Source organism: Pan troglodytes, chromosome 6 (genome assembly GCF_028858775.2).
Source record: "Pan troglodytes isolate AG18354 chromosome 6, NHGRI_mPanTro3-v2.0_pri, whole genome shotgun sequence".
Taxonomy (NCBI): domain Eukaryota; kingdom Metazoa; phylum Chordata; class Mammalia; order Primates; family Hominidae; genus Pan; species Pan troglodytes.
Window position 1 is genome coordinate 167,038,015 of NC_072404.2, and position 25,763 is coordinate 167,063,777.

Genomic DNA, 25,763 nt, shown 5'->3' on the forward strand with positions numbered 1-25,763 from the left:
CAAGCATGGTAGAAGGGGTCAAAAGCATTCAACTTGGCACCCAGCAGCAGTTCTCTTTGGCTGAGGGAAGTGGCCACAAGACTCAGCTGGGGGCCATCAGCTGCCTACACACCCAACAACTGGAGAAATGAGTCCTCAGTCCTTAAGGGGAAACCTGGGTGGCACAACATGGCATCCCCTACACCCTGACAACCCCATGGGGTATCTGTGGAAGAGGGGCTGGGGAATGTGGTTAGCTCAGTTCAGCTCAAGAAGGCCACTACTTTGGTTCAGGTGGTGCTCTTTAATTTATAGTAGCTGTAGAAGTTCCTCCATTGCTACGCGTGTACCCCATCAGACTTTAATTGTGAAGCAATGAGTTCTTTAAAAAAGTTCAAAAATATTCTTAACCAAGTGGGATTTATTTCAGAAATGCAAAGAAGATTAGTATTAAGATATTCTTCAATATAACTTGGCATTATTGGCCAAAGATGAATGCCTACACCATTTTTCTTAAAAATTGCCAATTCCCCTTTTATGGTATTTGTATACATTGCACTATTATCACCAAGGTACGAGTGTTTTTTTCACCACTTCTCTCTTTACACCTTAATCTACATTTTCTTCTATCACAAGTGGCGTTTAACTTCTTTTAATATGTTTAAGGGCATTTGTCTTTTTTTTTTTTTTTTTTCACTTATGGGGTCTCGCTGTATTGCCCAGGCTGGAGGGCAGTGGCTATTCACAGGCGCGATCCCACTACCGATCAGCACAGGAGTTTTGCCCTGCCGGGTTTCCGAGCTGGGCCGGTTCCCCACTCCTTGGGGAACCTGGTGGTCCCTGCTCCCGGGAGGTCACCACACCGATGTGGAACACCGATGCGTGTCGCCGCGCAATGGGCACAGCGCATACAACGCAGAGCTCCCGGGCTCAAGCGCTGCTCCCGCCTCAGCCTCCGGAGTAGCCGGGGCCACAGGCAGGGCATGTCATTAATGGGGTCTTTTGAGACCGCGGGTGACAGACAACAGGAGCCAGGCCACGCGCGGCGCCTCTGCGCGAACGCTAGGGAGCACTCAGCGCGCGGCGGCCGGTGACGTCAGGGCAGCGAGAGGTTTCGTCACCGCGGCGCGGGGGCGGGGCCGCCTGTCACGCGGCGCCGGCGGACGCGCGGCGCTGGGCGGAGGCAGCGGCTCGGGGACTGGGCGAGGGCCCTGGGCCTGAGGAGGCGCGGCCGCCACTGCGCCCAGCGCCTGCGCGACGCCTGGCTGCTGGGCCCCGGGGCAGTTCAGCCGGCGTCGCTCCTGCGGGTCGGACTGGGGCTGTGGCGGGAGAGAAGATGCCGCAGCCCGAGTCCCAGAAGGCGGCGATCGTGGGCTGCGGGCAACGCGGTGAGTACCCTCTCGGCGGCGGCCTCCCGGCGTCCCTCAGCACCTGGAGAGCTGCGGCGGCGGCGGCGGCGCGCGGGGCCTGGGCAGGCTGGGGGCGGCGGCGGGGCAGCGCCTGGCTCCCCGCGGGTCGGGGGCTCCCGCACGCCCCCTGGGCGAGGCTCGTGTCTCCGGGAGACGCCGCTGCCCCCGCGCCTCCCTCGGCGTCTCCTGAGGCTTGTTCGCGGGCGCGGGGGCGAGGGCCAGGGCGCTGGCCTCGTTTTCGGGTATTGAGGACGGAGGCACACCTGATCCTACAGCCTCCCCCAGCATTTCCTAAAATGAAGTCCAGATCAGTATTGTCCACTTTTTAAAATTAAAAATGCCCAGAAATAGAATATTTCACACATACACAAAACTAGGGAGAATAGTGTGGAAGGAAATTTCATCTCGGGACCCCAAATCAGTAAGCCAAAGTCAAGCTGGGAGCTGCGTCAGGCAAACCTGCCCCCGTTTTGTTCCTAAGACAGCTGCAAAGATAAAAAGCCACACAGCTCCCTCACCCTTTGGCCAGGAGGAAATTCGCTGTGGACCTCCACATCTTTACCCTGAAACAGTTGTGTGGAATTGCACCCTGGCAGTGTAAATTGACAGCTTATCTTCGCAGGCGAGGAACAGGGACGAACTCAAGTCATCCTTCTGCTCACCTGAGACAGATGCATGTCTGATGGCTTCCTCTGCCTTGTATTTATGTAAAAATGCAGATTCACTGAGCCAGACTAAGGCACAAGTGGCTATTCCTCTGCCTGCCCCATGGCGTAAATTGTGTGTTCAGTAAAAGGCAGAGCAGAGGCTCAAAGGAATGTAGCCGTTTGTCTCTCATCTTACCCATGACCTGGAAGCCGCCACTTTGAGTTGTCCTGCCTTTCCTGCCCGAACTAGTCTATACCTGTATTTGATTGAAGACTCATGTTCCCCCACAATGTATAAAACTAGGCTGTGCCCCCACCACCTTGGGTACATGCTCTCAGGATCTCTTGAGGGCAGTGTCATGGGCCATAGACACTCATTTCGCTCAGAATAAATCTCTTTAAAAATTTTTTTATTAGCCGGGTGCGGTGGCTCACGCCTGTAATCCCAGCACTTTGGAAGGCCAAGGCGAGCGGATCACGAGGTCAGGAGATCAAGACCATCCTGGCTAACACGGTGAAACCCCGTCTCTACTAAAAATACAAAAAATAAGCCGGGCGTGGTGGCGGGCGCCTGTAATCCCAGCTACTTGGGAGGCGGAGGCAGGAGAATGGCGTGAATCGAGGAGGCAGAGCTTGCAGTGAGCCGAGATCACGCCACTGCACTCCATCCTGGGTGACAGAGCGAGACTCCATCTCAAAAAAATTTATTTTTAATTTTTGTGGGTACATAGTAGGCATATGTATTTATAGGTACATGAGATATTTGATATGGCATAGAATGCATAATCACATCAGGATAAGCAGGGTATCCATCCTCTCAAGCATTTATCCTTTGTTAGTGCTACAAACAACCTGCAAGGCTCTTGTATTGGTTTGAACCCCGATGACGCACCAACAACCCCCACGACATGAGGCGGTGTGGAGCAACATGCTGTTTTAATAAGCGCCTGGGTGCAGACGGGTTTATGCCTAAATGGCATCAGCCCCAAGTGAGGAATGGGTTTTATAATAGCATCAGCCCCAAGTGAGGAAGGGGTTTTATAGTCCTCTGTAAGCAGGAAGTGTCCCAGTCTGACGTGGCTGCTGCGTAAATGTGTCCAGAATTGGTTCCTTCCAGTGGGTTCTTGGTCTCGCTGACTTCAAGAATGAAGCCACGGACTGTCGCAGTGAGTGTTACAGTTCTTAAAGATGGTATGTCGAGAGTTTGTTCCTTCTGATGTTCAGATGTGTCCAGAGTTTCTTCCTTCTGGTGGGTTCGTGGTCTTGCTGACTTCAGGGATGAAGCCGCAGACCTTTGCAGTGAGTGTTACAGCTCTTAAAGGTGGCACGTCTGGAGTTGTTTTTTCCTCCCAGTGGGTTCATGAGCTCACTGACTTCAGGAGTCAACCTGCAGACCTTCGCAGTGAGTGTTACAGGTCTTAAAGGTGGCATGTCGAGAGTTGTTTGTTCCTCGCAGTAGGTTTGTGGTTTCACTGACTTCAGGAGTGAAGCCGCAGACCTTCACAGTCAGTGTTACAGCTCATAAAGTTAGTGCAGACCCAAAGAGTGAGCAGCAGCAAGATTTATTGCAAAGAATGAAAGAGCAAAGCTTCCACAGCATGGAAGGGGACCCGAGTGGGTTGCCGCTGCTGGCTCCAGTGGCCTGCTTTTATTCCCTTATTTGGCCCCACCCACATCCTGCTGATTGGTCCATTTTACAGAGAGCTGATTAGTCCATTTTAGAGTGCTGATTGCTCTTTTACAGAGTGCTGATTGGTGTGTTTTACAGAGTGCTGATTGGTCGGTTTTTACAGAGTGCTGATTGGTGCGTTTACAAACCTTTAGCTAGACACAGAGCGCTGATTGGTGCATTTACAATCCTTTAGCTAGACAGAAAAGTTCTCCAAGTCCGTTACCCAGTTAGCTAGTCACAGAGCACTGATTGGTGCATTTACAATCCTTTAGCTAGACTGAAAAGTTCTCCAAGTCCCCTACCCGATTAGCTAGACACAGAGCACTGATTGGTGTGTTTACAAACCTTTAGCTAGACACAGAGCCCTGATTGGTGCATTTACAATCCTTTAGACAGAGTAGTTCTCCAAGTCCCCACCCGACCCAGAAGCACAGCCAGCTTCACCTCTCAATCCCCCCCTCTAAACAGGACACCCCAACTGCTGTTGGGAATTTGGCCAATGACTGCTGTAGCTACTTCCGGCTGGATAGGGGTGAAGAAGGGGCCCTGCAGTTGTAGTGTCCTCCAGAGGAGAGCTCTTTAGGCCAGTGAAAGGGCCAGCAGGTTGGTCCAGGGGTCCTCGGTAGAAGTTTAGTTGAGCTCATTTGGAGTTCCATTTGTAAGACCATCTGTAGCTTGATGGTCTCAATTCTAGAGGAAACAAATTTGACAAGGAGGTTAAAAATACAGGGCCCGAAGGCAAGTAATAGCAAGATGGCTGCCACGGGACCTAGAAAGGGGAGAAGCCATGTTGTCCAACTCCAGAGGTTGGTATAAGAGTTTGAAAGGCGTCTGATTTCAGAAGCCTTTTCCTATAAATGTTGGGTGGCATCTCATACTATCCCTGACTGGTTAGTGTAAAAACAACACTCTTCCCCTAAGAAGGTGCAGAGTCCTCCTTTCTCAGCAGTGAGGAGGTCTAGGCCTCGGTGGTTTTGGAGAGTCATTGCTGCCGAAGAGTCTATTTGGAATTGTAGTTACTATCCTTACTGGATAGATTTTGTTATTTCTTGCAAACTCTCTTGAGAAATCCTTTGAGAGTGTGGTAGTAGGATAATGAAGTAGGTAAACTGGCTGTTCCAGTTCCTGTAGCAGTGGCCATTTCTAACCCTATAGGTAGGGGTATTAGTTGTATGGCTCTGCACTGACGGACTTGAGCTTTGAGGGGTACTGATAGGGTCTGATTTCCACAAGATTAGAAGTTAGAATAATATATGTTTACACTGTTAACTTTTAGCAAACTTTACTTTTGTTGAAAACCTTGTAAGTTTGGGATTTCAATTATTCTTTGCTATTAATAAGACCTCGTTCAGTCCATATTAACTTAGAATTGATATAGATGGCTCCTTCCTGATTCTGTAAGTACTTTAAGGTTTGGCTGAGTGCAAACAGCTCGCACATTTGAGCAAACCAATTATTAGACAGTTTTCCTAACTCTGCTTCTACAGTTTCCTTATCATTTACTGAATACCCCTTGTGTCTTTTTCCCTTAATCACCCAGGAGGAACCATCTATGGTCCTGTCCTGAAGGGAGTTCCTCCTAGATCTGGTCGGACCTTTGTATGGTAATTAGTTAAGATTTAGATCCCCTGTTAGGAAACCTGCTGGGTTAAGGATTTTTGATAGGAAGGCTATGGGTTGTCAGTGGCCTAAGTGCTTTTGGGCTACGCCCTTGTTTACACTGACAACAAGGTGGTATTGGAGTGTTACAGAGTTACAGAGAAGGCCTTCAATTATCAGTTATAGGTTTTAACTTTACCCTGGCTTTTAAAGGAATAGGGTGTAGGGTCCAGCCCCACAGGGTCAGTGGGTTTTTTCCCCGTGTGCGGAGATGAGAGAGTGTAGAAATAAAGACACAAGACAGAGATAAAAGAAAAGACAAGAGGTGGAGGAGTAGAGTCTTCTGTAAACTCCCCTGGGGAAAGGGAGACTCCCTTTCCTGGTCTGCTAAGTAGCGGGTGTTTTTCCTTGACACTGATGCTACCGCTAGATCACGGGACGCTGGTGTTACCGCTAGACCAAGGAGCCCTCTGGTGGCCCTGTCCGGGCATAACAGAAGCCTCACCCTCTTGTCTTCTGGTCACTTCTCACTATGTCCCCTCAGCTCCTATCTCTGTATGGCCTGGTTTTTCCTAGGTTATGATTGTAGAGTGAAGATTATTATAATATTGGAATAAAGAGTAATTGCTACAAACTAATGATTAATGATATTCATATATAATCATCTCTATGATCTATATTTAGTATAACTTCTTATTTTATATATTTTATACTGGAACAGCTCGTGCCCTCAGTCTCTTGCCTTGGCACCTGGGTGGCTTGCCGCCCACAATAGGGTACACTGTTTTTTCTTTACTACTACTATCTCTCTTTCTCTTTGATGACTTCTTTGTCTCTCTCTGAGTCCCTCTTTGTCTGTCTCTTCCTCTCTCTCTTTGCCTTTCTATGTCTCTCTCTCTGACTCTCTCTTTGTCTCTGTCTCTTTGACTTTGTCTCTTTCTTTCTCTCTGACTCCTTTGTCTCTCACTTCCTCTCTCTGTGTCTCTCTCTGATTTTCTGTTTCTTTCTCTCTTTCCTTTCTGCTGGTCTTTCCCTTCCTCTGCCAGCCACTTATGCTGCTGTTCTCCCCTCTCCTTCCCGTTTTGTTGGCTTTGGCAGTGTAAGACTGCCACCTCCTTGGGTTTTTGCACTGCGTGCAATAACTCCATGGTTTCCTTGTGGTATTTAATGGGGGGTTCCCCCAGAGGTTAGAAACTCCCTTTCTTTCCATATTGCAGCACGGGCATGTAGGATTAGATAAGCATACTTGCTACCTGTATACACATTTATTCTTTTTCCCTTTCCCAGTTCTAAGGCTCAGGTAAGTGCCACTAGTTCTCCTGACTGGGTGCTGGTCCTTGGGGGAGGAGGCTTACTTTCAAGTATGGTTACGTCACTAACTATGGCATAACCTGCCCTTCGTATCCCATTCTCCACAAATGAACTTCTGTTGGTATATAGATTAAGGTCAGGATTAGCTAAGGGGACTTATAAGAGATCATCTCGGGCAGCATAAGTCTGGACTATAATTTGTTGGCAGTCATGCTCGATTGGTTCCCCATCCTCTGGGAGAAAAGTGGCAGGGTTGAGGGCCACGCATGTATGTATTTGAAGCACCGGTCCCTCAAGGAGTAGTGCCTGGTATCTAAGTAGGTGGTTGTCTGATAGCCATAAACTCCCTTTGGCACTTACTATGCCATTTACATCATGAGTAGTCCAGACAGTGAGATCCTTTCCTTGTATTATTTTGATAGCCTCTGACACTAAGATGGCTACTGCTGCAACTACCCTTAAACAGTGAGGCCAGCCTTTTGCTACTACATCAATTTCCTTACTTAGGTATGCCACCAGTTGTCAGACACGAGTCTGAGTAAGGACTCCAAGAGCTATCCCTGCTCTCTCTGTGATGTATAAAGAGAAGTTTTGTCCTGTGGGAAGGCTTAAAGCTGGAGCTTGTACTAGGGCCTGCTTTAAGGTTTTGAAGGCTGTTTCTGCCTCTGGTTCCCATTCTACTAGATGAGTATTTGCCCTCTGGGTCTCCTTGATTAGAGTATAGAGGGGCCTGGCTATCTTGCTCTATCTGGGGATCCATAGTTGGCAAAAGCGGTGATTTAAAGGAACCCCCACAACTGTTTTAAAGTCTTAGGGTGAGGATAAGCCAGTATAGGCTGTATTCGTTCCTCGCCAAGGGTCCTGGTCCCTCTGGCTAAGATTAGGCCTAGATATTTGACCTGCTGTAGGCAAAGCTGGGCCTTTGACCTAGATGCCTTGTACCCTTGATTAGCTAGAAAATTCAGGAGATCTAGAGTAGCCTGCTGGCATGAGGCTTCCGAACTGGTAGCCAAAAGTAAATCATCCACATACTGAAGGACCAGAGTGCCTGGACTTGAGAAGTGGCCTAGATCTTGGGCCAATGCCTGACCAAACAGATGAGGGCTATCCCTAAACCCTTGGGGCAAGACGGTCCATATAAGTTGGGATGTGTGGTCTGTGGGATCCTCAAAGGCAAAGAGAAACTGGGAGTCATGGGAGTCATAGTGCAGGGGAATACAGAAGAAGGCATCCTTGAGGTCCAGAACAGGGAACCATTCTGCTTCCTCTGGTATTTGAGAGAGCAGGGTATAGGGGTTGGGTACAACTGGATATAGAGGAATTACTGCCTCATTGATGAGTCTAAGATCTTGCACTAGTCTCCACTGACCATTCTGTTTTTGTACTCCTAGAATTGGGGTGTTGCAGGGACTGCTGCATTTCTTTACTAAGCCTTGAGCTTTTAAATGTTTAACAATATCCTGTAATCCTTTATGAGCTTCAGGCCTTAAGGGATATTGCCTTTGATAAGGAAATGTGGTGGGATCTTTTAACCTGATTTGGACTGGGCAGGCATTTTTTGCCCTTCCAAATTGTCCTTCCAATGCCCAGACTTCAAGGTAGATTCCTTCCTCAAGTAGGTGACACCAAATGGGTAACTTGTTCCCCATATTCATGTAGATAATAGCTCCAGCTTTTGCTAACATATCCCTCCCTAATAAGGGTGTGGGACTTTCAGGCATGACAAGAAAGGCGTGTGAAAAGAGCAAAGTCTCCCAATTACAACTGAGAAGGTGGGAGAAATACCTGGTTACAGGCTGTCCCAGGATTCCTCGGATGGTAATGGACCTTGAGGACAGTCGTCTGGGACAAGAGATTAACACTGAGAAGGCCACGCCAGTGTCCAGGAGGAAGTCAATTTCCTGGCCTTCAATGGTTAAACGTACCTGGGGCTCAGTGAGGGTGATGACATGAGCTGGCGCTTGCCCGAGGCACCCTCAAGTCCTGTTGTTGGATCATCTGGTTGGGGGCTTCTGACCCAGAGAACCTTTGTCCTCCGGGGCAGTGCGCCTTCCAGTGATTGCCTCGGCATAGCGGACATGGATGAGGGGGTGGCTTGTTTCTCATTGGACAATCTTTTTTAAAATGTCTTTGTAAACCACACTGATAACAAGCCCTACCGGGTGATTGGCCTGCTCCATTTTCTGTCCTTTCTGAACCACCAAAGGTTTGTTTGTCTGAGGGCCATGACTAAGGCTGCAGCCTTTCTCTGATCTCACTTTTCCTTTTGGGCCTGTTCCTCTTGGTCCCTATTATAGAACACCAAGGTTGCCAGGTTTAATAATGCCTCCAGATTTTGTTCAGGGCCCAGGGCTTGCTTTTGGAGCTTTCTCCTGATATCCACGGCTGATTGGGTAATAAACTTACCTTTTACAATCAATTGACTCTCAAGTGAGTCTGGTGACAGGGGAGTATATTTTCTTAAGGCCTCCTGTAGCCACTTAAGGAAGGCAGAAGGATTTTCTTCCTTTCTCTGAGTTATGGTAGACATCATTGAATAATTCATGGGCTTTTTCCTAATTCTCCTTAGTCCTTCTAGAACACAGGTCAACAGATGTTTACGACTCCAGTCCCCATGATCTGAGTCAAGGTCCCAGTGGGGATCCATACTGGGGATGGCTTGCTTACCAGTAGGGAATTTGTGCCTTTCTTCAGCTGTCATTCTGCCATTTACTTGACTAAGATACCAGGTATCTCCAAACTCTCAGGCTGCAGCTAAAGCCACATTCTTTTCATTAAAGGCCTGGGTTTGATCTAACAGTAGCATGACATCTCTCCAAGTGACATCGAAGGTTTGCCCTAGACCATGTAGGACATCTATGTACCTATCAGGATCATCTGAAAACTTCCCCAGGTCTGCCTTGATCTGCTTTAAATCAGAGAGGGAGAAAGGGACATGTACCCTAGTTGGGCCAAATTCCCTCTCCCTACAACTTGAAGGGGACATAACCGATAGCCCAGGGGTTTTTGTGGTTCTTTGGAGATTTCTTTGCTTATTTCCTTCTGGGCAGGGGAGATTAGAGGAGGCTTATCATTAATAGGAAGGGTAGCTATAGGGAGGATAGGATATGGGGGTAAGCTGAGAGGTCCTCCTATGGGATGTAAATTGCAAACTTTGCATAGTTGTGTATTCTCCTTCAATGAAAAGAAAGCTTGGACATAAGGTGTTTCACTCCATTTGCCTTCCCTCTTACAGAAAAGGTCAAGCTTCAGGATAGTATTGTAATTTATACTTCCCTCAGGTGGCCATTTTTCCCCATCAGAGAGAGAATATGGGGGCCAGGCCGTAGTGCGGTAAAAATGAGCCACCTCTTTTTCAGGGTTTGCGGGTCAAATTGGTCCCAGTGGCTTAGGATGCATTTCAAGGGTGAGCCTGTTGATGCCTGATTGTTTCCCATCTGAAAGACAAAACCGCCCACAGTTTTGGTTTGTTTGTTTCTCCTCCTGCCCAAGACCCCACAATGGTCCCTGAACCCTGCTGATCGGAATAGTTGCACTCACCGATGCAGCAGCAGAAACACCTCTTGCCCAAGAACCCACAACGGTCGGTCCCTGGACCCTGCAGATTGGAATAGTTGCACTCACTGTTGCAGCAGCAGAAACACTAGTTTTCCTCCTAGACCACAAGGAGGACCGAGGAAGGTCGGATTTAGTGGCCCTTACCAATGCATTCTCAAAAATCTGCACCCTTGCCTGTCCTCCTAGACCACAAAGAGGACCGAGAAAAATTGGATTTAGTGGCCCTTACTGACGCATTCTCGAAAACCTGTTAGGGTCCTAAGCATTCTCCAGTTAGTATTGGGACTTTACCCCTCCTGTAAAGATGTTATGCCCCAAAAATGAAGTGGAGGGCCATATCCTGAGGGAGGGGAGGGATCTCCAGAGTTGGAAGAGTGATGCCTTTTTGTCCTCACTTATATGAATACAAGAATGTCATTTCTGAAGCTCCCCGTATCCTAGCTTCTGGAATAGCTTTTGTTAGGCCTGCTAGTCTGAGGAGGGATCCTAAAATTCCGGATAAGACAGTCCCCCACCCTGACGGGGCTTTGGGCAAAAATTATGTCTTTCTAATTGGTGAGCCCGGGTGCCTAAAGAAGGTTAACAGAGTCCTGGAGTTTATACTAGAAATGATTCTTACAGGAGAAACTAGAAAAGCACCAGAGACAGGGAGTGGTTTCTAGAAGCGGGACTAGCCTCAGAGAAGAGAGGCAAGAGAAAGTTTTTCTGACAAGCATTAGGACCCAGGAGGCAAGGGTCAGGATAGATAGGATAGATGGGCGAGTCTCACTTGGGCAACATGACTTCGAGAGTTCTGCTCAGGGCCACAGGGTCAACCAACTTGTTGTCAGGACCCCGGAGCTGAATGGCTTTCCTCTCTGTCGACCCTCGGCTCAGCCCGGAAGTACAGGAAAAGCGGAAAGCTGGTTCCAGGCAAACCAACACTCCCAACTCCGAAGAGTCAGGGGTTGTTAGAGAGCCCTATCCCGGAAAGCCTGACACCCGTGTTTTTAGTCCAGCGGCTGCGCTAGTCAGTTTTAACTGGCTGCTAATCACTTTTAACTGGCCGACAGGTGCCTGGTATTTAGCCACCGAATTCTAAGGGAAAACAGGACAGAATAGCAAGTGAAAGGGGTCAGATGGTACTCACTGCTTGGCAATAGCGTCAGCCCCAAGTGAGGATGGGGAAGGGGTTTTACAGTCCTCTGTAAGCAGGAATTGTCCCAGTCTGATGTGGCTGCTGCGTAGTGCCCGCTGGCCTCCCTCTTGATCTTCAGGGGGTGTCTTCTGGCCAGCTCTCTTCTTGCTTCTGCTAACTTGCTGATGCATGCTGCTGGCGCAACTGTCCTTGCGCATTTGGACTGGGCTTGAAGAGGGAGGAAGTATTCATTCCCTTAAGCTTTCAGGCTTGGGGGAGAATCTTTCACAACCCAATGATACTCTTTTAAAGTTACTTTAAAATGTGCAATAAAGTTTTGTTGACTGTAGTCATGCTGTTTTGCTATCAAATACTAGATCTTATGCATTCTATTTAACTATATTTTTGTATACATTAACTGTCTCTCCCCTCACTCCCTTCTCAGCCTCTGGTAACCATTATCTAGTCTCTCTCTCCGTGAGTTCAATTGTTTTAATTTTTAGCTTCCACAAATAAGTGACAACAGGCAAAGTTTGTCATTCTGTGTACCTGGCTTATTTTACTTAACATAATGACCTCCAGTTCTATCCCTGTTGTTGCAAATGACGGGATCTCATTCTTTTTTTATGGCTGAATAGTACTCCATTGTGTATATGTACCATGTTTTCTTTATCCATTCATTTGTTGATGGACATTTAGGTTGCTTCCATATCTTGGCTATTGTGAACAGTGCTGCAGGAAACATGAGACTGCAGACCTCTTTGGTATACTGATTTCCTTTCTTTTGGGTATATACTATGAGTGGGATTGCTGAGTCACGTGGTAGCTCTATTTTTAGTTTTTGGGGAACCTCCAAACTGGTCTCCATAGTGCTTGTACTAATTTACATTCCCACTGATGGTGTATGAGGATTCGCTTTTCTCCACATCCTCACCATCATTCATTATTGCCTGTCTTTTGGATATAAGCCATTTTAACTGGGGTGAGATGATATCTCCTTGTAGTTTTGTTTTGCATTTCTCTGATCAGTGATGTTGATCACCTTTTCATATGCCTGTTTGCTATTTGTATGTCTTATTTTGAGAAATGTCTATTCAGACCTTTGCTCATTTTTTAATAGGATTATTAGATTTTTTTTCCTATAGCATAGTTTGAGTTTCTTATGTATTCTGGTTATTCATCCCTTGCCAGATGGATAGTTTGCAAATACTTTCTCCTGGTCTGTAGGTTTCTCTTCACTTTGTTGTTCCTTTGTTGTACAGAAGCTTTTTAACTTGATGTGATACCATTTGTCCATGTATGCTGTGGTGGGGTATTACTCCAGAAATCTCTGCCTAGTTCAATGTTCTGGAGATTTTCTCCAGTGTTTTCTTTTAGTAGTTTCATGGCTTGAGGTCTTAAGTCTTTAATTCATTTCAATTTGATTTTTGTGTATAGTGAGAGATAGGGATCTAGTTTCATTCTTCTGCATATGTATATCGAGTTTTCGCAGCACCATTTATTGAAGAGACTCTCCTTTTCCCAATGTATGTTCTTGGCACTTCTGTCAAAAATGAGTTCGCTGTAGATGTATGGATTTGTTTCTGGGTTCTCCATTCTGTTTCATTGGTCTGTGTGTCTGTTTTTATGCTGGTGCCATGCTATTTTGGTTACTATAGCTCTTTAGTATAATTTGAAGTTGTAATTTGGAGTTAGATAATGTGAAGTCAAGTAATGTCATTCCTTCAGTTCTGTTGTTTTTGCTCAGATAGCATAGGCTATTCTGGGTCTTTTGTTATTCCATATAAGTTTTAGGATTTTTTTTTTTTTCTATTTCTGTGAAGAATGTCTTTGGTTCATTGGTATTTTGATAGGGATTGCATCGAATCTGTAGGTTGCTTTGGGTGGTATGGACATTTTAACAGTATTGATTCTTCCAGTTGGTGAATGTGGAACATCTTTCTTTTTGTGCGTGCATGTCTTCAATTTTTTTTTTTTCCTTCCTTTTGAGAGAGTCTTGCTTTGTCGCCCAGGTTGGAGTGCACTGGTGTGATCTTGGCTCACTGCAACCTCCATCTCCTGGGTTCGCATGATTCTCCTGCCTCAGCCTCCTGAGTAGCTGGGATTACATTTGCCCACCACCACACCCGGCTAATTTTTGTAATTTTAGTAGAGATGGGGGTCTCGCCATGTTGGCCAGGCTGGTCTCGAACTCCTGACCTCAGGTGAGCTGCCTGCCTCAGCCTCCCAAAGTGCTTGGATTACAGGTCTGAGCCACTGTGCCCAGCCCGTCTTCTTCAATTTCTTTTATCAGTATTTTATAGTTTTCATTGCAGAGATCATTCACTGCCGAGACCAGCTGGGTCATGGAGACCCTTACCCAGCGGCGCTAGAGGAATTAAAGACACACACACAGAAATATAGAGTGTGGAATGGGAAATCAGGGGTCTCACAGCCTTCAGAGCTGAGAGCCATGAACAGAGATTTACCCACATATTTATTGACAGCAAGCCAGTCATAAGATTTACTATAAGTATTCCTTATGGGAAATAAAGGGATGGGCAGAAATAAAGGAATGGGCTCTGGCTGGTTACCTGCAGCATAAGTATGTCCTTAAGGCCCAGATTGCTTATGCTATTGTTTGTGGTTTAAGAATGCCTTAAGTGGTTTTCCACCCTGGGTGGGTCAGGTGTTCCTTGCCCTCATTCCGGTAAACCGACAACCTTCCAGCATTGCGTCAAGGCCATCACGAGCATGTCACAGTGCTGCAGAGATTTTGTTTATGGCCAGTTTTGGGGCCAGTTTATGGCCAGATTTTGGGGCCTGTTCCCAACATGTCCCCCTTTGTTTTGCAAAGCGATAAAAGCAAAGGCAGGTTTGTCATGGTGAGCTACTTCTTGCAGGAGTCAGGATCCACATCTGCAGAGTACACAAAGACAACACAGATTAAAAGCACGATCATTGTTGAAATCACAGAGCTTCCAAGTGTTTTTCTCCATTTGAATAGGTTACTAGCTGCTAATCTGTCTGCAGCTCCTTCGAGCACTCTAGTTCCTGGCATTAAGGTCAAGTGTGGCTGTGATGCTTTAAATATTTGTTCTTTTAATTTTGCAATATCCAAAGACAAGTTTGTAGAGTGGCCTTCTAGATGCTTTTTTATTCTTTCCTAAATTTTGATTTTATTAAGAGCTATTAATAGTTTCCACAAATCCTTGTTTAGCTCCTACAACGGGCCATATCATTTGAGGTTGAGGTGCCACTATACTGCCATGGTTCCAGATAATAGGAACTCTTGTCATACTTCTTACCATTTCTACCATCTGACCATTTTGTTCAGACCAGCTGAACATAGTGTGGCCATGGCACGCAGACTGAGAGGTGCAATTCAAGCTAAACATCCCCTAGTGGACCAATCAATTCCATAGGAATCACTGCACAGCACCTCTGCCTGTTCTGCAATGCAATTTTCCTAAACAAGTATGTTCATTTTTTCTTGCCAGGTTCAATTTTATTTATAAATAGGTTTTTGAGGGTGATATGCCTCAATTGTAGGAGCAGATTCATTATGGTAAATACTGAGATCAGAAAGCATGTGTAACTGTGTCATAGAGTGATTGCATCCAGGCATTGTTGCCAGCCAAGATGGATAAATATGCCCAATAAGTGTAATTGTTCTCTGTGTCAGCCCTTGTTGAAGGAATACTCATGGCAGTGGTGATCACCGCTATCATAGCTATCATTAAATTATTCATTGTGACTGGTTGTCCCGCTTTCCTCAGGTTTTCTTCTGCCATCTGTGACAGCTTCTTGATCTGTCCCCAGGTGGGTGGCTGTGTTTGATGGGTGTTGCTCATGACAGTTGGCATCCTCCTCAGCGTCAGTCTTGACATGGCTGCAACCGGGGGTCCTCGGGATTCTCCTGGAATCTCTTCCCCAGCATCTGGCTTATGATAAGGTTTCAGGTGTTTTGATGGTATCCAAATTGGCTGTTGATTTGGTCCTGGAGAAACACAAGCATAACCTCTATCCCAAGTTATTATTTTACCTATTTCCCGACTTTTTGTTATTGGGTCTCTCCACCAAACCAGTTTTTCTGCTTCTGTCTTTGCAGCTGATTTCTGTAGATGCTGTTCAGCTGCTGATAGCATCTGGCCTTTAGGCAGGCTCAAAAAATTTAAAGTTAAGAATGCTAGATTCAATTGTATGCGGGCTGTCCTGTAATCCATTTCCCCCTTTCTGTTTTTGCAGCTGCTGTTTCAGGGAGAGATTCATTCTTTCCACTATGGCTTGTCCTTGAGAATTATATGGGATACCAGTAATGTGTTTAATATTCCATATAGAGATAAATGTAGCTAGAGCTTGGCTAGTATAGCCTGGGGTATTATCTGTTTCACTAGAAGCTGGAATGCCCACCACCGCAAAATACTGCAAGAGGTGATGTTTAACACAAGCAGAAGACTCTCCTGATTGGCATGTAGCCCAGACAAAGTGAGAAAAGGTGTCCACACATACATGTACATAAACTAGTCTCCCAAACGAGGGAACATGTGTGACATCCATTTGCCAAAGAGAATTAGGTTCCAGTTCTCGAGAATTAGCTCCTCCTGTAAAAGATGAGGAATGCACCACTTGGCAAGTTGGGCATCGCTGGATAATAGCTTTAGCTTCTTTCCAGGTAATGCTGTATCTGCGTTTGAGACCAGAGGCATTAACATGGGTTAAATTGTGAAAGTGTCTAGCATTAGATATTACATTAGCAACAAGGCGATCAGCCATTTGATTCCCTTCAGTCAAAGGTCCTGGAAGAGATGTATAAGCCCTAATGTGAGTGATGTAAAAAGGGTGCATTCTACTCCTAACTGCTGCTTGCAATTGGGTAAATAAAGTAATCAGTTGTTCATCTGTATGAAATCATAACTGAGCATTTTCAATTAACTGTGTGGGATGAACCATGTATAAAGAATCAAATCACATTAATAGGCATATTAAAAGCAATCAATACCTCAATTACAGCTATGAGCTCTGCTTTTTGAGCTGAACCATAGGGCATCTGAAAAACTTTACCTTTTGAGCCAGAATAAGAAGCTTTACCATTGCTAGACCCATCTGTAAAAACATTCTCAGCACCTTCAATTGGTTTAAATTTAGTTATTCTAGGGAGAATCCAATTACTTATTGTGACTGGTTGTCCAGCTTTCCTCAGGTTTTCTTCCGCCATCTGTGGCAGCTTCTCGATCTGTCCCCAGGTGGGTGGCTGTGTTTGATGGGTGTTGCTCGTGACAATTGGGGTCCTCCTCAGCGTCAGTCTTGACATGGCTGCAACCGGGAATCCTTGGGATCCTTCTGGAATCTCTTCCTTGGCATCTGGCTTATGATAAGGTTTCAGGTATCTTGATGGTATCCAAATTGGCTGTTGATTTGGTCCTGGAGAAACACAAGCATAACCTCTACTCCAAGTTATTATTTTACCTATTTCCCAACTTTTTATTATCAGGTCTCTCCACCAAACCAGTTCAAAAATTCAGACAGTTTTGTTTTAGGAAAATGGTTATCAAGAATACCCACAAAGTCAGCTAAATGGGTTTGCCAAGTAAGACTATTTATAAAAGCTTGCTGTATTTGTGCCTTTATGAGGACAATAATTTTTCCAGGATCATATCCATGTAATTTAACAATCCGAGTTCTGCCATTTCCTATTATATCACTATCAGAGTAGTGACTTGATCCAAATAAGGAGTTAGAGTCCATGAATTAGCATGTGGAAGAAAAAGCCATTCTACTAAGTCCAGCTCTTGGACAGTAACACCAGTAGGTGAATGCTGAGTTGGAAAAATTAGCAAATCTAGAGTCTTCTCTGGATCTATTCTATTTGAGCTTTATGGACTTGCTTTTCAATCAGCTGTAACTCTGCCTCAGCTTCCTTTGTTAATTGCTGAGGGCTAGTGAGACTAGGATCTCCTCTAAGGATAGAAAATAGAGTACTCATGGCATAGGTAGGAATGCCTAGAGCAGGTCATATCCAATTAATGTTCCCTAGTAATTTTTGAAAGTCATTTAATGTTTTCATTTGATCCCTACGTATGGCTACTTTCTGTGGCACAATGGTAGTGTCATTTACTAAGGTCCTCAAGTAGGAATAAGCAGTAGTAGTCTGAATTTTGTCAGGAGCTGTAATTAAGCCAGCAGGAGAAATTGAATTTTGCAAGTGATCATAATATTGGAGTAATATTTCTTGAGTGGAGGCAGCACAAAGTATATCATGCATATAATGGATAATGTAACACTGAAAATTTTTTATGAGTAGGTTCAATTGCTTGCCCTACATATATCTGGCAAATTGTTTGTTTAACATACCTTGTGGCAACACTTTCCAGTGAAAACGTTTAGCAGGCTTAAGCTGCAGGTTGTTTACTGCAAGAATTGTAAATGCAAACCATTCACAGTCCTGCTCAGCTAAGGGGATAGTAAAGAAACAGTATTTTAAATCTATGACTATTAAAGGCCAATTTTTTGGAATCATAGCAGGAGAAGGCAATCCTGGCTGTAATGTCCCCATAGGTTGTATAACTGAATTAATGGCTCTTAAGTCAGTTAACATTTTCCGTTTACCTGATTTTTTCTTAATTATGAAAACTGGAGAATTCCAAGGGGAAAATGTTGGAGCTATGTGTCCCTTTTTAAATTGTTGAGTAATTAAGTCTTCTAAAGCCTCCAGTTTCTCTTTACTCAGCGGCCATTGTTCTGTCCAAATTGGCTTATCTGTTAACCATTTTAAAGGTATAGGTTCTAGAGACTTAACAATGGCCACTATCAAAAATGATATCCTAAACCTTGGCAGGAACTTTGTCTTTCCACTTGAAGCGGTTCCTTCAAACCTTGCAAATTTTTTCCTGTTCCCATGCCAGGGACATACCCCATTTCATGCATCATATGTTGACTTTGAGACTATATAATTGTTCTGGAATTAGAACTTGTGCTCCCCATTGTTGTAATAAATCTCTTCCCCATAAATTTATAGGTACAGAAGTTATAATTGGTTGAATAGTCCCAGGTTGTCCATCGGGCCCTTCACAATGCAAAATATAACTACTTTGATATACTTTAGGGGCTTTACCACTCCAACTATGTTAAATTGAGCGGGTGGAATTGGCCACGCAGACGGCCAGTGCTGTAGAGAAAGGATTGAAATGTCCACTCCTGTATCCACCAAACCTTTAAATTTCTTTCCCTGAATAGTTATTTCACAGGTAGGATATTTATCAGTAATTTGATTCACCTAATAAGCCGCTTTGCCTTGTTTATTTGTGCTTCCAAATCCTCCTGTTCATTTAATTTCACTTTTCCCCATTTCCACATACGGCACAATTAGGAGCTGTGCTATATGGTCTCCTGGCTTTGCTTTCCAGGGAACAGAAGTAGATGTAACAATTTGAATTTCCCCATTGTAATCAGAATCAGTGACTCCTGTTTGTACTTGTACTGCTTTTATATTTAAACTAGACCTGCCTAGAAGTAAGCTTATCATCCCTGCTGGCAAGGGTCCACAGGCTCCTGTTGGGACCTTTTGCGGGGATTCCCCAGGCAGAAGGCTCACAGCTTTTGTGCAGCATAAATCTACTGCAGCACTACCGGCTGTGGTGGGGGACAGACATTGTACAGGGGTGAGGGAATGGCCTGAGCCAGAAATGCCCTGGTTTGAAATGGGGCCGGGAACTGGCCCCTCATGGGGTTTCCCCAATTTAAAAGGAAAAGGCTCAAATGTAGCTATAATATTTCCCTGTTTATCTGGGGGGTATATTCTAACAGGGAACTGCCAAGCCTCTAAATCACCCTCTCATCTAGCTTGCTGAATTCCTGCCTGAATAGAACTGAGAGCAGTTGCTTGAGGCGCAGCTTGAACAGTCAGTGGGGCAACTACTTTTCGCCCAGTGTCATCTGGAAAAGAAAGATCTGGAGGGTCAGGCTACTCTTTTTCTTCAAAATAATGAAGGGGTACAGAAGGGTAGGGATGAACCTCTTCCTCCATTGCCGCTTTACCTTTAGCTGGCAAACAAACCTGCTCTGTTACTTCATTATACTCTCCTTCCTCCTCATCAGTGTGAAAAGGTTCCAAGGTGGAATGAACCAGAGCCCACACTTGTCCCATTGTTACCCTGATGCTTCCAAGCTCCCCTTCTTACCACAGGGACTGCTTAAGAGTACTTGGGTGTCCTCCAGCTTAGTTCCACATTCTCCAACTGTTGCTCTGGTGACCCTTTGACCTGGGTTCGAGCCCCACGTATGGGCATTACTTGCTGAGACCAGCTTGGTCGTGGAGACCCTAACCCAGTGGCGCTAGACGAATTAAAGACACACACACAGAAATATAGAGTGTGGAATGGGAAATCAGGGGTCTCACAGCCTTCAGAGCTGAGAGCCATGAACAGAGATTTACCCACATTATTTATTGACAGCAAGCCAGTCATAAGATTTACTATAAGTATTCCTTATGGGAAATAAAGGGATGGGCCGAAATAAAAGGATGGGCTCTGGCTGGTTACCTGCAGCATGAACTTGTCCTTAAGGCACAGCTCGCTCATGCTATTGTTTGTGGTTTAAGAACACCTTAAGGGGTTTTCCACCCTGGGTGGGCCAGGTGTTCCTTGCCCTCATTCTGGTAAACCGACAGCCTTCCAGCATTGCATCAAGGCCATCATGAGCATGTCACAGTGCTGCAGAGATTTTGTTTATGACCAGATTTGGGGGCCTGTTCCGAACAGTTCACTTGGTTAATTCCTAGTATTTAATTTTATTTGTGGCTATTGTAAATGGGATTACTTTCTTGATTTCGTTTTTCAGATTGTTTGCTGTTGGCCTAGAGAAATGCTCCGATATTTGTATATTGATTTTATATCCTGCAACTTTACTGAATTTATCAGTTCCAATAGTTTTTTGGTGGAATCTTTAGATTTCTCCAAATATAAGATCATATCATCTGCAAACAAGGGTACTTTGACTTCTTCCTTTCTAATTTGGATGCCCTTTATTTTATTCTCTTGTCTGATTGCTCTAGCTAGGACTTCTAGTACTGTGGTGAATGACAGTGATGAAAGTGGGCATCCTTGCATTCTAGATCTTAGAAGAAAAACTTTCAGTCTTCCCCAATTCAGTATGATACTAACTGTGGGTTTATTGTATATGGCTTTTATTCTATTGAGGTATGTTCCTTCTATACCCGGTTTTTTGAGGTTTTTATGATGAAAGGATGTTTAATTTTACCAAATTCTTTTTCAGCATCAATTGAAATGATCATGTGGTTTTTATCCTTCATTCTGTTGATTTGATGTATCATATTGATTGATTTGTGTATGTTGAACCATACTTGCATCCCTGGGATAAATCCCACTTAGTCATGATGAATGATCTTTTTAATGTGTCATTGAATTCAGTTTGCTAGTATTTTGTTGAGGATTTTTTTTTATCAGTGTTCATCAGGGATACTGGCCTGTAGTTTTATTTTTTTGATGTGTCTTTGTCTGGTTTTGGTATCAGGGTAATATTGGCCTCGCAGAATGAGTTTGAAAGTATTCCTTCCTCCTTTGTTTTTCTGGAATAGTTTCGGTAGGATTGGTATTAGTTCTTTAAAAGTTTGATAAAATTCAGCATTGAAGCCATTAGGTCCTGGGGTTTTCCTTGCTGGGAGACTTTTTATTACAGCTTTGATCTTGTTACTTGCTATTGGTCTGTTCAAGTTTTGGATTTCTTAATAGTTCAGTCTTGGCAGGTTATATGTATCTAGGAATTTTTCCATTTTCTCTAGGTTTTCCAATTTATTGGCATATAGTTGCTCATAGTAGCCTCTCATGATCTTTTGAGTTTCTGTGATATTGATTGTAATGTCTCCTTTTTCAGCTCTGATTTTATTGATTTGGGGCTTCTCTTTTTTTTCATAGTCTGGCTAGTGGTTTGTCAATTGTATTTATCTTTTCAAAAAATGAACTTTTTGTTTTGTTGATCTTTTGTATTGTTTTCTTCATTTTAATTTCTTTTATTTCTGCTGTGATCTTTTTTATTGCTTTTCTTCTAATTTTGGGTTGGTTTCCTCTTGCTTTTCTTCTGGCTTTTTCTGCATCTTTAAGATGCATAATTAGGTGGTTTATTTGGAGTTTTTCTACTTTTTTGATGTAGGTGCTTATTGCTATAAACTTTCCTCTTAGTTTTGCTTTCACTATATCCCATAGGTTTTGGTATGTTGTTTCCATTATCATTTGTTTAAAGAAATCTTAAAATTTCCTTCTTAATGTCTTTATTGACCCACTGGTCATTCAGGTGCATATTGTTTAATTTACATGTGTTTGTATACTTTCCCAAATTCTTCTTGTAATTGATTCTAGTTTTATTCTGTTGTGGTCAGAGAAGATACTTGATATAATTTCAGTTTGTTTGAATTTTTAAAAACTTGCTTTTAGACCTCAAGGATAGACCTAATATATGGTCTATCCTTGAGGATGATCTATGTGTTGAGGAGAAGAATGCATATTCTGCAGCCATTGAATGAAATGCCCTGTAAGTATTTATTAGGTCCATTTGGTCAGTAGTACAGATTAAGTCTGATATATCTTTGTTGATTTTTTGTCTGGATGATCTGTCCAATGCTGAAAATGAAGCATTGGGAGTCTTCAGTTATTGTATTGGGATCTATCTCTCTCTTTAGCTCTAATAATATTTGCTTTATGTATCTGGGTGCTCTAGTATTGGGTGCATATATATTCACAGTTGTTATAGTCTCTTGCTGAACTGAGTTCTTTAGCATTATATAATGACCTTGTCTCTTTATAGTTTTTTCTTGAGATCCATTTTGTTTGATATAAATATAGCTACTCCTGCTCTTTTTTGGTTTCCATTTGCATGGAATATCTTTTTTCATTGTTTTGTTTTCAGTCTGTGTGTCTTTATAGGTTAAGTATGTTTCTTGTAGGCAACAGGTTGTTGGGTCTGCTTTTTTATCCATTCAGCCACTCTGTGTCTTTTGATTGGGGAGTTAGTCCATTTACATTCAATGTTATTACTGATAAGTAAGGTCCTACTGCTGCCTTTTTATTATTTGTTTTCTGGTTGTTTTGTGGTCTGCTTCTTTCTTAACCTTCCTTCCTGTCTTCCTTTTAGTGAAGGTGATTTTCTCTGGTGGTATGTTTTAATTTCTTGCATTTTATTTTTTGTGTATCTATCATATGTTTTTAGATTTGAGGTTACCACAAGGCTTGAAAATAGTATCTTATAACAATTTTAAACCAATGGCAACTTAACACTGATTGTCTAAACAAAGAGGCAAGCAAAAAGAAAACTAATAAAAACTACATGTTGGCCAGATGCAGTGGCTCATGTTTGTAATCCCAGCACTTTGGGAGGCTGAGGTGGGTGGATTGCTTGAACTCAGAAGTTCAAGACCAGCCTAGGGGCTGGGCACGGTGGTTCACACCTGTAATCCCAGCACTTTGGGAGGCCAAGGCTGGGGGATCATTTGAGGTCAGGAGTTCAAGACCAGCCTGGCTAACATGGTGAAACCCTATCTCTACTAAAAATACAAAAATTAGCTGGGTGTGGTGCCTGTAATCCCAGCTACTTGGGAGACTGAGGCAGGAGAATCACTTGAACCTGGGAAGCGGAGGTTGTAGTGAGCCAAAATCACACCATTGCACTCCAGCCTGGGCGACAAGAGGGAGACTCCATCTCAAAACAAACAAACAAACAAACAAAAACAAAACAGCTTGGGCAACACGGTGAAACCCCATCTCTACAAAAAAATACAAAAATTAACCAGGCATGTTAGTGCACACCTATAGTCCCAGCTACTTGGGAGGCTGAGGTATGAGGATTGCTTGAGCCCAGGAGGTTGAGGCTGCAGTGAGCTGTGATTGCACCACTGCACTCTAGCCTGGGCAACAGTGACACCGTGTGTGTGTGTGTGTGTGTGTGCACGCACACACAAGTATGTATACTCTATATATAAATAAGTAAATATATTTTACCTTCATTACATTTTAACAACATCTGCATTTTAACTCCATTCCCTGCTTTTAAACTTTTTGTTGTTTCTATTTATATCTTATTGTATTGTCTATGACCTGAAAACTTGTTGTAGTAATTATTTTTGATCAGTTCATCTTTTAGTCTTTCTACTCAAGACATGTATGGCTCACACACCACAATGACGGTATTCTAATATGCTGTGTTTTTCCGTGTACTTGCTATTACCACTGAGTTTTGTACCTTCAGACACTTTCTTATTGTGCATTAATGTCCTTTTCTTTCAGATTTAAGAACTCTCTTTGGCATTTCTTTTAAGATAGGTCTAGTGTTGATGAAATCCCTCAGCTTTTGTTTCTCTGGAAGACCTTTATTTCTCCTTCATGTTTGAAGAATATTTTTGCTGGATATAGTATTCTAAGATAAAAGTTTTTTCCTTCGGCACTTTAAATAGGCCACTCTCCTGGCCTTTAAGGCTACCACTGAGAAATCTGCTGCCAGACATATTGGAGCTCCATTATATGTTATTTGTTTCTTTTTTGTTGCTGCTTTTAGGATTTTTTCTTTATGTTTGACCTTTGGGAGTTTGATTGTTAAATACATTGAAGCAGTCTTATTTGGGTTAAATCTGCTTGATGTTCTCATACTTAAATATTGATATCTTCCTCTAGGTTTGGGATGTTCTTTGTTATTGTCTCTTGGAATTAATTTTCTACCCCCACTGTCTGTCTACGTCCTCTTTAAGGGCAACAACTTTTCTTTTTCTTTTTCTTTTTTTTTTTGAGATGGAGTCTCATTTTGTCACCCAGGCTGGAGTGCAGTGGTGTGATCTCAACTCACTGCAAGCTCCACCTCCCAGGTTCATGCCATTGTCCTGCCTCAGCCTCCAGAGTAGCTGGGACTACAGGCACCCACCACCACGCCTGGCTAATTTTTTTGTATTTTTAGTAGAGATGGGGTTTCACTGTGTTAGCCAGGAAGGGGCAACAACTTTTAAGTTTGCCTTTTTGAGGCTGTTTTCTAGATCTTGTAGGTGTGCTTCATTCTTGTTTTTTTCTTTTGTCTCTTCTGACTCTGTATGTTCAAATGGCCTGTCTTCAAGTTCACTAATTCCTTCTTCTGCTTGATCTGTTCAGCTGTTAAGAGACTGATGTATTCTTCAGTATGTTAGTTGCATTTTATAGCTCCAGAATTTCTGCTTGATTCTTAATTATTTCAATCTCTTGTTAAATTTATCGGATAGAATTCTGAATTCCTTCTCTGTGTTATCTTTAGTTTTGTTGAGTTTCCTCAAAACAGCTATCTTGAATTATTTTTTTGAAAGGTTACATATCTAGCTCTCCAAGATTGGTTGCTGATGCCTTATTTAGTTCATTTGGTGAGGTCATGTTTTCCGGAATCATCTTGATGCTTGAGGATGTTTGTTGGTTCCTGGGCATTGAAGAGTTAGGTATTTATCGTAGTCTTCACAGTCTGGACTTGTTTGTACCCATCCTTCCTGGAAAGACTTTCCATATATTCAAAGGAACTTGGATGTTGTGATGTAAATTTTTCGTCATTGTTGCCATATCTGCGTTAGATGACACCCCAAGCCCAGTAACACAGTGGCTCTTTTAGACTTATAGAGGCACTGCCTTGATGGTCTTAGATAAGATCTAGAAGATTTCTCTGGATTACCAGGTAGAGATGCTTTTTGTCTTTCCTTACTCTCTCCTAAACAAATGGAGTCTCTGCTGAGCTTCCTGGAGCTGGGGGAGTGGTGAAACAAGCACTGCTGTGGCCACCACCACTGAGATTACACTGGGGCAGACCTGAAGCCAGCACAACACCAGGTCTCAACCAAGGCCCTTGGTAACCACTGTGGCTACTGCCTATATTTGCTTAAGGCCCTAAGGCTCTATAATCAGCAGGTAGTAAAACCAGCCAGGCTTATGTCCTTTCCTTCAGGATGGCAAGCTCCCCTCAGTCTTAGGTCCAGTGGTGCCATCCTGGAGCCAGGTCCTGGAGTTGGAAACCTTAGGAATCTACCTGGTGCTCTATTCTACTGCGGCTGAGCTGGCACCCAAGCCTTCCTAGTCCTCCCTCCCTTTTTCGTGAGCAGAGGAGTCTCCCCCTTAGCTGCCATTGCCCTAGGTTTATGGTAAGTACTGCCTGGCTACTGCCAGTGTTCATTCAAGGCCCAAGGGCTCTTCAGTCAGCTTGTAGTGAATGCTGCCAGGCCTGAGACTCTCCCTTCGGGGCAGCAGGCTCCCCTCTGGCCCAGGACAAGTCCAGAAATACCATCCAAGAGCCAAGGCCTGAAATCAAGGACCCCAAGGGCCCGCTTGGTGCTCTACCCCACTGTGGCCACACTGATACCTAGGCTGCAAGACAAAGTCCCCTTTGCTCTTCTCTCTCCTTTTCTCAAGCAGAAGTCCCTTTCTGTAGCCACCACATCTGGGAGTGTGCTGGGTCACACCTGAAGCCAGCACGTCTCTGAGTCTCAC

At 44.0% G+C, this 25,763-nt stretch overlaps 1 protein-coding gene across 5 annotated transcripts in view; it reads left to right on the plus strand.

Annotated features, from left to right (window-relative positions):
- The first annotated feature begins 1,120 nt into the window (after positions 1–1,120).
- GALNT11 (polypeptide N-acetylgalactosaminyltransferase 11) overlaps positions 1,121–25,763 on the plus strand; it is a 97,451-nt gene continuing 72,808 nt past the window's right edge. For 2 of the 5 annotated variants that reach the window (XR_008536307.2, XM_016945873.4), the window contains exon 1: positions 1,149–1,367. The gene's annotated coding sequence lies outside the window, so the exon portion shown is untranslated. Of the gene's footprint in view, positions 1,368–25,763 lie in introns of all 5 variants that reach the window. The other 3 variants (XM_016945872.4, XM_016945875.4, XM_054655388.2) reach the window with 3 other exon arrangements.